Source organism: Hemitrygon akajei, chromosome 4, assembly GCF_048418815.1.
Source record: "Hemitrygon akajei chromosome 4, sHemAka1.3, whole genome shotgun sequence".
NCBI classification, from domain to species: domain Eukaryota; kingdom Metazoa; phylum Chordata; class Chondrichthyes; order Myliobatiformes; family Dasyatidae; genus Hemitrygon; species Hemitrygon akajei.
The window spans coordinates 18,171,434-18,183,284 of NC_133127.1; the positions used below are offsets into that span (position 1 = coordinate 18,171,434).

Here is an 11,851-nt window from a genome sequence, read left to right on the forward strand (position 1 = left end):
GAATGCAATGATCCTAAAAATCCGCTGGAAGAACTGGTTAACATGTTCGTAGATGCTAAGGGTCTCGGCCTGAAATGTTGGCTGCTCTTCCCCCCCCCCCCCCCCCCCCATTCCTGATGCAGGGTCTCGGCCTGAAACGTTGGCTACTCTTTTCTCACGGATGCTGCCTGACCTGCTGAGTTCTTCCAGCGTTGTGTACGTATTATCTGAGTTCCTCCAGCACCTTGCATACCACTAGTTCAAATTTCTACTTTTAAAAATATTTTAAAACTCCCCCGAAGGGAAGTGCACCATTCCCAGCAGTACAGCAACACTAGGTTGATGCTTGGAGAGGACAGAGCAAGCTCCTAGTCCACCTCCCTGTTCCAAAAATCAGTTTAATACATTGTCCCTACGTAAGGAACATACCAGGTATTAAACTGGTAAGAACAGATTTTTTTTTATTAAACAAAATATACTTTATTCCAAAATAAAATTATATACAATAACCATTCAAAGACTTTCAATTCTTTACAGTTGGTACCATTACTGTCTTTACTTTTTCAAAGTTCTAATGTTTTGCCACCCATGTGGCACTTTGTTCTTTCATATTTACATTCAGGGGGTATACCCCCAACACCCCACCCCTCAACTCCCGTGGGAGAAGGACCCTAGACTGTTGTCCTTCCCCACTGGGCCCTTGTGGTGGCTGCACCGAGTTTGAGTGCGTCCCTCAGCACGTACTCCTGCAGCCGAGAATGTGCCAGTCGGCAGCATTCCCCCACGGACATCTCCGTGTGCTGGTAGACCATCAAGTTTCGGGCCGACCAAAGAGCGTCTTTCACCGAGTTGATGATCTGCCAGCAGCACTGGATGTTGGTCTCGGTGTGCATCCCCGGGAACAGCCCATAGATCAGAGAGTCCTCTGTTACGCAGCTTCTGGGGATGAACCTCGACACAGCCCCTTCCATCCTCCTCCACACCTTTCCCGCGAACCCACAGTGTGCAAAGAGGTGGGTCACCGACTCCTCACTGCAGTCCTCCCGTGAGCTGAGGGGTGTGGGGACGACGTTCCGGGCGAACAGGAGGGATCGGACTGAGAGGGCCCCTCTCACCGCCAGCCAGGCGAGGTCTTGGTGTCTGTTGGTGAGGTCTGGCGATGAGGCATTTTGCCAGATGAACTGGACGGTCTGCTCAGGGAACCACCCCACTGTGTCCATCATGTCCTTCTCCTGCAGTTCCTGCAGGACCTTACGTGCTGACCACTGCCTGAAGAACTTCTCTACGAAGGACAGGTATGGCGGCAACGACCAGCTGACAGGGGTGTTGCGCGGGAAAGGGGCCAGACCCATCCTTCGTAGCCAGGGCGACAGGTAGAACCTGGGCACATAGTGGTACTTGGTGCCCACATACCTGGGATCCACACACAACCCGATGCAGCCACACACAAAGTTGGCCATCAGGGTGAGGGCGATATTGGGGACGTTTTTGCCCCCATTGTCCAGGGACTTGTGCATGGTGGTCCGTCTGACCCGCTCCATCTTGGATCCCCAGACAGACAGCTCGGGTGATTTCCGAGCTGAAGGAGCGGGGGACTGGCCACACCTGCACCAAGTACAGCAGCCCTGCGAGCACCTCACACCTGATGACCAGGTTCTTGCCCGCTATCGATAGGGAGCACCCTCCCCACAGCCTCAGTTTCTGTTTCAACTTGGCAGTCTGCTCCTGCCAGTTCTTGTTGCACGCCTCGGCCCCTCCGAACCAGATCCCCAATACCTTCACATGATCAGACCTGATGGTGAAGGGGACGCTGGATCATCGGGCTGGAAGAACTCGTAGGTGCTACCGACCCTGCTGAGTTACAGCACCTTGTGTATAATAATTCAGAGACCTACTTTTCAAGCGCTTTAAAATTTCCCCAAAAGGAAGGGCACCATTCCCATAAGTACTGCAATACTAAATTGATGCTTGGAGAGGACAGAGCAAGCTCCTAGCCCAACTCTCTGTCCCAAAAATCTGTTTAATACATTGTCCCCACATAAGGGACATACCAGGCATTAAACTGGTAAGAACAGAAACTACATGTGATCTAAGTCAAAAGGCCAAGAAGTGATGAACAAAACTATTGGGACACTTTTGGATCCTGTTTGCCTTTACCCCCTTACATCAGACTGACCGCTTGAAGAGATCTATTTCCACCATTATCTTTTCTACCTATCCATGAATTTAGTGCGATTTCTCATCTTAGTTGCATATATATTGCACAGTGTTCCCCCTTTCGAGACAATAACGTTATTGACATGTAAAATTATTGGCTTTCCGCCAATCAGATGAGAGACATCCGCACTCCGTCACTGTCCAGGTGATGAAGGGCTTCAGCCCGGAATGTCGACTGTTGATTCCCCGCCGTGGACACTGCCTGACTCGCTCAGTTTCTCCAGCATTCCGCGTGTGGTGCTCAGGATTTCCGCATCTGCAGAATCTGCTGTGTCACTGTCACGTTCTGGTGTGGTAGATAGTTCTTTTCCAGCTTTTTATTCTGAGTTTACATTTTATTTTGTAACTACTAAACATCACTGGACGATACTCCAAAAGATCAATGTTGCAATAGACATAGGAGCACGGTTAGGCAATTCGGCCCATCGAGTCTGCTCTGCCGTTCATCATGGCTGATCTATTTTCCTTCTCAACATAAATGTTGATGCCCTTACTAATCAAGAATCTATCTTAGGCCATTAAACGCTCCTTATACGTTAACACTTTCATCCCAGGAAAGAGCATCTAGACTTTCTCTGCCAGCACATTCTTTCTTAGGCATGGGCTCAAAACTGCTCAGAATACTGCACCTCTGACCCTTTTCTCAATCTCTCCGTCTCCATCTCCGGAGACAAACTGTCAACCAACATCTTTTAAAAAGCTACCGATTCCCACAGTTAGCTCAGTTGTATCTCATTCCAACCTACCTCCTGAAAAAATGCCATTACCTTTTCTCAGTTTCTCCACATCTGTTCCCATGACGTGGTTATCGATTCCAGGACATCAGATACGTCCTCTTTCTTCAAAGAACAGGATTTCCCTTCCTCCACTATAGGCTCTGTCCTCCGCCATTTCCCAACCACCCCATCCTCCTGTCACCCAAATAATGATAGAGTTCCTCCTGTCATTCCCTACCACCCCATGTGACTCATTATCCAACTCCTCATCCTCCATAACATCCACCATCTCCAAAGGGATCATACCACTAAACATATCCTTAACTCCGCTACTACTCTCTGCTTTCCACAGGGATCACTCCATCCATGATTCACTTGTCCATTCATCACTCCAGGCACTTATCCCTGTACGCAGCCTACCCATTGACCTCAATCCCTCACCTCCGTTCAGATCCTCAACAGCCCTTCCGGGTGAGGCAACAGTTCAGCTGCAAATCCGCTGGGAGTCGTCTGGTGGATCCAGTGCTTACAAAGTTTCCAGGAGATCTTAAAGATAGCGGAGTCAAGGGATATGGGGAGAAGGCAGGAATGGGGTACTGATTGTGGATGATCAGCCATGATTGCATTGAATGGCGGTGCTGGCTCGAAGGGCAGATGGCCTACTCCTGCACCTATTGTCTATTGTCTATTATTTTTAGGAAGCCGTGTCTCAGAAAGGCAGTGTCCATTATTAAGGGCCTCCAGCACCCAGAGCATGCCCTTTTCTCACTGTTACCATCAGGTAGGAGGTACGGAAGCCTGAAGACACACACTCAGCAATTCAAGAACAGCTTTTTCCCCTCTGCTATCTGATGCACCATCAATAACTCTCGGAGACGGGAGGTGAACGATAGGCTTTTGTTAGCAGCAAAAGGGACCACAACATAGTGGAGACTGAGGGAGGAGCAGTGCCTCCAATCGCCTTTATACAGGGGTCTGTTGGAGGAGCCACGGGAGCAGTCAGCAGAGGGGCCTGTCCAGACAGGTATACATAGTTTACCACACTATCCAATGCCTAAAAGGACATTGGACCCTTGGACACTACCTCACTTTTTAAATATATATCATTTCTGTTTTTTGCACGATTTTTAATCTATTCAATATACACATACAGTAATTCAATTATTTATTTATTATCATTTTATTTTGTTTTTTCTTCTATATTATGTATTGCATTGAACTGCTGCTGCTAAGTTAACAAATTCCACGGCACATGCCAGTGATAATAAACCTGATTCTCTCGCACCCACCTGGCTTCACCTATCACCTTCCAGTTAGCCTCCTTCCACTCCCCCACCTTCCTATTCTGGCGTCATTCCCCTTCCTGTTCAGTCCTGATGGAGGGTATCGGTCTGAAACATCGACTGTTTATTCATTTCCACAGACGCTGTCTGACCATAGATGCTGAGTTCCTCCAGCATTTTGTATGTGTTTACAACATCTGCAGACTTCCTGGTGTTCACAATACTCCAAATCTGGTCTGACCACCACCTTATGAAGCCTCCTCACTGCATTTTTGCTTTTTATTTCTATACTTAGTGATACGGACCTCTGGCCCTTTGAGTCGTGCTACCCCAGCAAACCCCGACAACCCCAGTTTAACCCTAACCTAATCATGGGACAATTTACAATGACAAATTACCGCACCCGGTACGTCTTTGGATGCGGGAGGAAGCCGGGGCACCCGGGTAAAACCCATGCATTCCACCCGCAGGATGTACTGAGACTCCTTACAGAGTCCGCTAGGACTGAACTCCAAGCTTCCACACCACGAGCTGAAATAGGATTGCGCTAACTGCTACGCTACCGAGGCATTCTCGTCCTCCAGGGAAACATCAGTCCTGCAACTGATTTATTTATATTTTTATGGAGATACTGTATGGACCAGGCCATTCCAGCCTTTCGAGCCGTGCCACCAATTTAACCCCAGACTATTCACAGGACAATTAACAAAAATCAATTAACCTGCTAACTAGCCATCTTTGGACTGTGGGAGGAAACTGGAGCACCCAAAGGAAACCTAGACGTTCACAGGATGGACGTACAAACTTGCTTCTAGAGGATGCCGGAATTGAATTCTAAGTTTTTTTTAATTAAGCAAAATATACTTTATTCAAAAATAAAATTATATACAATAAACCATTCAATGACTTTCAATCCTTTACAACTGTTTCCATTGCTGTCTTTACATCTTCACACTTTTCGCCACCCACGTGGCACTCTGTTATTCCATATTTACATACCCTTATTGAGGGGTGTACACCCTGCCCCCCCACCCCTCAACTCCCACAGGAGAAGAACCCTAGACTGTGGTCCTTCCCCACCAGGCCCTTGCGGTGGCTGCACTGAGTTTGAGTGCGTCTCTCACTTGGATAACTAATGAAATAAAAGATAGTATCAAATTAAAAGCTCATTTGTACAAAGTCGCAAAGCATAGTGGGAGACTAGAGGATTGGCTAAACTTTAAAAAGCAACAAAGAACAACTAAACAAGAAATAAGGAAAGGGAAAATAGAGTTTGAAAGTAAATTAACACAAAATTAGCATAAAAACAGATAGCAAAAGTTTTTATAAATATATAAAGCAGAAGAAGGTGGCTAAAGTCAACGTAGGTCCCTTGGAAGACAAATGGGGAAATTGATATTGAGTGATAGGGAAATGGCTGAAGCACTGAACGACTATTTTGTGTCGGTCTTCATGGTGGAGGACACGCCTAATATGCCAAAGAAGGATGTTATGGATGAAATGGGAGGTGAGAACCTTGATAACATCTCTGTCACAAAGTGATAGTGATGAGCAAACCAGAGAGGCTGAAGGTAGATAAGTCCCCTGGTCCTGATGGAATGCATCCAGGGTGCTGAGGGAATTGGCGGAGGTTATAGTAGACATGTTGGTATTCATTTATCAAAACTCTGTAAACCCTGGGCAGGTCCTGGCAGATTGGAAGACAGCAAATGTCATGCCACTTTTTAAAAAAGGATGTAGGCAAAAGACGGGCAACTATAGGCCAGTTAGCTTAACATCTGTAGTCGGGAAAATGCTTGAAGTTGTCATTAAGGAAGAAATAGCAAAACATTTAGAAAGGAGGGGTTCCATTAGACAAACAAAGCATGGATTCAGAAAGGGCAGGTCCTGTTTGACAAACTTACTGGAGTTCTTTGAGGACTTGGATTTCCAGAAGGCATTTGATAAGGTGCTGCACAAGAGACTTATAAATAAGATATGGATGCATGGAGTTGGAGGAAGTGTATTGGCATGGATAGTGGATTGGTCAACCAATAGAAGGCAGAGAGTTAGTATAAATGGGTGTTTCTCCATTTGGCAGTCTGTAGTAAATGGGGTGCTGCAGGGGTTGGAGCTGGGCCCACAAATGTTTACCATTTACAATGATGATTTGGAAGAGGGGACTGAGTGTAGCTTAGCAAAATTTGCTGATGACACTAAACTGAGTGGAAAAGCAAATTGTACAGAGGATGTGGAGAGTCTGCAGAGGGATATAGATATGATAAGTGGGCCAAGGTCTGCCAGATGGAATACAATGTTGATAAATGCGAGATCATCCAATTTGGAAGGAATAATAGAAGAGCAGATTATTATTTAAATGGTGAAAGGTTGCAGCATGCTGTTGTGCAGAGGGGCTTGGGAGTGCTTGTGCATGAATCGCAAGAAGTTGGCTTGCAGGTACAACAGGTTATTAAGAAGGCAAACGGAATGTTGGTCTTCATTGCTAGAGGGATTGAATTCAAGAGCAGGGAGGTCATGCTGCAACTATACAGGGTACTGGTGAGCCCGCACCTGGAGTACTGTGTGTGGTTCTGGTCTCCATTCTTGAGGAAGAGTATACTGGCTTTGGAGACAGTGCAGAGGAGGTTCATCAGGTTGATTCCAGAGATAAAGGGTTTAACCTTGAGGAGAGATTGAGTCGCCTGGGACTATACTCTCTGGAATTCAGAAGAATGAGAGGGGATCTTAGATAAGATAGAAGTAGAAATGTTGTTTCCATTGGTAGATGAGACTAGAACTAGGGGACATTGCCTCAAGATTCAGGGGAGAAGATTTAGGACAGAGATGAGGAGAAACTGTTTTTCCCAGAGAGTGGTGAAGCTGTGGAATCCTCTGCCCAGGGAAGCAGTTGAGGCTTCTTCACTAAACATATTTAAGATACAGTTAGATAGATTTTCACACAGTAGGGGAATTAAGGGTTATGGGGAAAAGGCAGGTAGATGGAGCTGAGTTTACGGACAGATCAGCCACGATCTTATTGAATGGCGGGACAGGTTCGATATAAGAGACGACACACTGGTAGCACCGAATACGATAAATGACACCAACCGACTCACAGGTTAAGTGTCGCCTCATCTGGAAGAACTGTTCAGGGCCCTGAATGGTAGTGAGGGAGGTGGTGTAGGGGCAGATGTAACACTTGTTCCGCTTTCAAGGATAAGTGCCAGGAGGGAAAATGGACAACAGAGTCGCGTAGGGAGCGATCCCTACAAAAGGCAGGAAGCTGGGGGTTGGGGGAGCGAAAGATGTGCTCGGTGGTGCGATCCCATTGGAGATGGCAGAAGTTTGTGGATAATTCTTTGAAAAAAAAGAGGACCCCGCTTTCATTCTGGAATGAACCTACAACCCCACCAGCCTCCGCGTCCAACACATAATTCTCCGCAAATGCCGCAAGATTCGGAGAATTTTGTGCTGGACGCGGAGGCTGGAGGGGTGGTAGGTGAGGACAAGAGGAACCCTATCCTTGGCAGGGTGGTGGGAGGATGGGGTTAGAGCAACACGTAGAACAAGCTGGATGAACTCAGCAGGTCGGGCAGCATCCGTTGAAATGACCACAGCATCTGCAATGAACTTTGTGTTTACTGGGGTGAGAGCAGACGTGCGTGAGATGGAAGAGATGTGGTTGAGGGCAGCGTTGATGGCGGAGGAAGGGAAGCCCCTTTCTTTGAAAAAAAACAGGACATCTCCTTCCTTCTAGAATGAAAAGAATCATCCTGAGAGCAGATGCGGAATTGAGAGAAGGGGGTGGCGTTTTTACAAATAGCTGGGTAGCTGTGAGAGGCCGTGGGTTTGAAATAGACATCGGTGGATAAGCTGTCTCCGGAGATAGAGACAGGGTGGTCGAGAAAGAGAAGGGAGGTGTCAGAAATGGACCGGGTGAATTTGACGGCAGGGTGGAAGAAGCAGGAAGTGTTCCATAGCACTGTTATCTTTTCGTGACTGAGACCCAGATTGTAAAGGGGCTGCACGCATTTTGGAACTTCGGTTCTTATCCCACGTAACTGTAGTGTAAAGCTTCGGTTGCTCGGTTAAGAGAATGCAATGATCCAAAAATCTGCTGGAAGAACTAACGCTCTCTAGTTCCTCCAGCACCTTATGTGTGTTAATTAAACATCTACTTTTCAAATATTTTAAAATTCCCCAAGGGGAAATTGCACCATTCCCAGAAGTACTGCAATACTAGATTGATGCTTGGAGAGGACAGAACAAGCTCCTAGCCCAACTCTCTGTTCCAAAAATCAGTTTAATACATTGTCCCCACGTAAGGGACATACCAGGTATTTTTTTCATTAAACAAAATATAATTTATTCAAAAATAAAGTTATGTACAATAAACCATTCAATGACTCTCAGTCCTTTACATATGTTTCCATTACAGTCTTTACATTCCCACACTTTTGCCACCCAGGTGGCACTGTGTTACTTCATATTTACATACACTTGTTCAGGGGTATACACCCCGGCCTGCAACCCCTCAGCTCCCGCTGGAGAAGAACCCTAGTCTGTGGTCCTTCCCCACCAGGCCCTTGCGGTGGCTGCACCAAGTTTTCATCACGTCTGGTACTTGGTGCCCACGTACCTGGGATCCACACACAACCTGATGCAGCCACACACGAAGCTGGCCATCAGGGTGAAGGCGACATTGGGGACGTTTTTGCCCCCGTTGTCTGACCCGCTCCGTCTTGAATCCCCAGACGAATCTGAAGACGGCTCGGGTGATTTCCGAGCTGAAGGAGTGGGGGACTGGCCACACTGCGCCAAGTACAGCAGCCCTGAGAGCACCTCACACCTGATGACCAGGTTCTTGCCCGCTCCGCCCTCCCCACAACCCCAGTTTCTTTTTGACCTTGGCAGTCCACTCCTGCCAGTTCTTGTTGCATGCCTCGGCCCCTCCGAACCAGATCCCCAACACCTTCACGTGATCAGACCTGATGGTGAAGGGGACGCTGGATCGTCCGGCTGGAAGAACTCATAGGTGCTACCAGCCCAGCTGATAATTATCAGGTATATAATAATTTAAAGATCTACTTTTCAAATGCTTTAAAATTACCCCGAAGGGAAGTGCATCATTCCCAGAAATACAGCAACACTAGGTTGATGCTTGGAGAGGACAGAACAAGCTCCTAGTCCAACTCTCTGTTCCAAAAATCAGTTTAATACATTGTCCCCACGTAAGGGACATACCAGGTATTAAACTGGTAAGAACAGAAACTACACATGATCTAAGCCAAGAAGTGATCGATGAAACTGTTGGGACACTTTTGGATCCTGTTTGCCTTTACTCCTTTACATTAGGATGACTGCTTGCAGAGATCTATTTCCACAATATCTTTTCTACCTCCCCATGAATTTGGAGCGATTTCTCATTTTAATTGTATAAGTATAGCAGTGTTCCCCTTTTCAATGTAATGACTTGATTGACATGTAAAACTTTTGGTTTTCCACCAATCAGATGAGAGACATCTTAACATCCGTCACTGTCCAAGTGCTGAAGGGTTTCAGCCTGAAATTTTGACTATTTCTTCCCCGCCATCGCTTTTTACTCTGAGTTTATATTTTACTTTGTAACTAGTACACATCATGGCACGGTATTCTAAAAGATCAATGTTCAATAAGCATTGTTAGGCAATTCGGCCCATCGAGTCTGCTCCGCCATTTGATCATGGCTGATTTAATTTTCTTCTCAACACCATAACACTGCCTTCTTCCCATAAACAGCAGGGATCTTCACAACTGTAGTTATATTCTCCCTTTCAAAGCAGGCATAGAAGGTTTGGAGTTCATCGGGTAGTGAAGCATTACTCTCATTCATGCTATTGGGTTTGGCTTTGTAGGGAGTAATGTCTTGCAAACCCCACGAGAGTTGTCGTACATTGGATGTCGCCTCCAACCTCATTCAAAATTGTCTCTTCGCCCTTGAAATAGCCCTCCGCAAATCATACCTGGTTTTCTGGTACACACAGGTCACCAGCCTTGAATGTCACAGATCTAGCCTTCAGCAGATGACATACCTCCTGGCTCATCCACAGTTTTCGGTTTGGGAATGGACAGCAAGTCTTTATAGGCACAAAGGAGCGGAAGGAATCTGATTAGAGAGGAAGGTGGACCATAGGAGGAAGGAAAAGAGGAGGAGATCTGGGGAAAGTGGTAGGCAGGTGAGAAAAAGTGAGAGTTCAGAGTGGGGAATAGAAGAGGGAAGGGGTAGGAAAATATTTTCAGGCTGGAGGCTACCCAAACGGAATATAAAGCCACAGCTTGGCCACTGGGAAGTTCCCTTTTTGGCAGATGGAGTGGAGGTGCTCAACGAAGCAGTCCCCAATTTACAACGGATCTCATCAATGTAGTGGAGGCTTCATAGGAGGCACTGGATCCAATAAACGGCTCCAGCTGATTTGCAGCTGAACTGTTGCCTCACTTGGAAGAGCTGTTGAGGATCTGAATGGAGGTGAGGGGGGAGGTGAATGGGTAGGTGTAGCACTTAGGCTGTGTACAGGGATATGTGCCAGGAGGGACGAATGGACAAGTGAATCACGGATGGAGTGATCCCTGTGGAAAGCAGAGAGAATGATGAGTTGGATGCAGAGGCTCATGGGGTGGTAGGGAAGGACATGAGGAACTCTATCACTATTAAGGCAACAGGAAGATGGGGTGTTAGGGAAATTGAGGAGATGTGGGTGAGGACAGCATCAATGATGGAGGAAGGGAAATCCTGTTCTTTGAAGAAAGAGGGCATCTGGAGTCCTGGAGTCGATAACCACCTCATGGGAACAGATGCAATAGAGGTGAAGAAACTGGGAAAGGGGAATGGCCTTTTTACTGGAGATGGGTTGGGACGAGGTATACTTGAGATAACTGTGGGAATCGGTAGGTTTATAAGAGATGCTGGTTGACAGTTTGTCTCCGGAGATGGAGACGGAGAGAAAGAGAAAGGGGAGGGAGGTGGAGTATTTTGAGCAGTTTTGAGCCTCATATCTTAGAAAGAATGCGCTGGCAGAGAATGTCCAGAGGCACTTTACAATAATTATCCTGGGATGAATATCTTTTATGATCCATAGTTCTACTCTTTTAAGAGTCGTAGAGTAATATTCCAAATGTATCCATGTCCATCCGAGCGGATTCCACTTGCCTGCATTAGGAACATATCCTGCTAAACATTGTAAAATAAAGCAGCATCCATTATCAAAGATCCTCACCACCCAGGCCGTGCTCTTTTCTCACTGCTGCCATCAGGTAGAAGGTACAAGAGCTTCAGGACTCTCACCATCAGGTTCAAGAACAGTTAACACCCCTCAGCCATCAGGCTATTGAACAAAGTTACTTGTCCAAGTAAATGCTGTACCATTAAATAGCCACTTTATTAGGTGTGCTTGTACATCTGCTTGTTAATGTAAATATCTAATCAGCCAATCATGTGCCAGCATCTCAATGCAGATGTGGTCAAGAGGTTCAGTTGTTGTTTAGAGCAAACGTCAGAATGGGGAAGAAACGTGATCTAAATGACCTTGACTGTGGTATGATTGTTGGTGCCAGACAGCGTGGTTTGAGTTTATCAGAAACTGCTGATCTCCTGGGATTTTCACACACAAGAGTCTCTAGACCCGAATGCTACCATGACTC

The 11,851-nt window shown here is 46.5% G+C and overlaps 2 non-coding genes and 2 pseudogenes across 2 annotated transcripts; all 4 read right to left on the reverse strand.

Annotated features, from left to right (window-relative positions):
* Window positions 1–280: 280 nt before the first annotated feature.
* On the reverse strand, window positions 281–456 carry LOC140727169 (U2 spliceosomal RNA; annotated as a pseudogene).
* Window positions 457–1,902: 1,446 nt separating this feature from the next.
* On the reverse strand, window positions 1,903–2,093 carry LOC140727147 (U2 spliceosomal RNA). The gene has a single exon (XR_012098792.1). It is a non-coding gene; the product is annotated as a U2 spliceosomal RNA (small nuclear RNA).
* A 6,287-nt stretch (window positions 2,094–8,380) lies between these two features.
* Window positions 8,381–8,559, reverse strand: LOC140727149 (U2 spliceosomal RNA; annotated as a pseudogene).
* Window positions 8,560–9,290: 731 nt separating this feature from the next.
* On the reverse strand, window positions 9,291–9,473 carry LOC140727158 (U2 spliceosomal RNA). Its single transcript, XR_012098799.1, has one exon. It is a non-coding gene; the product is annotated as a U2 spliceosomal RNA (small nuclear RNA).
* Between the last annotated feature and the right edge of the window lie 2,378 nt (window positions 9,474–11,851).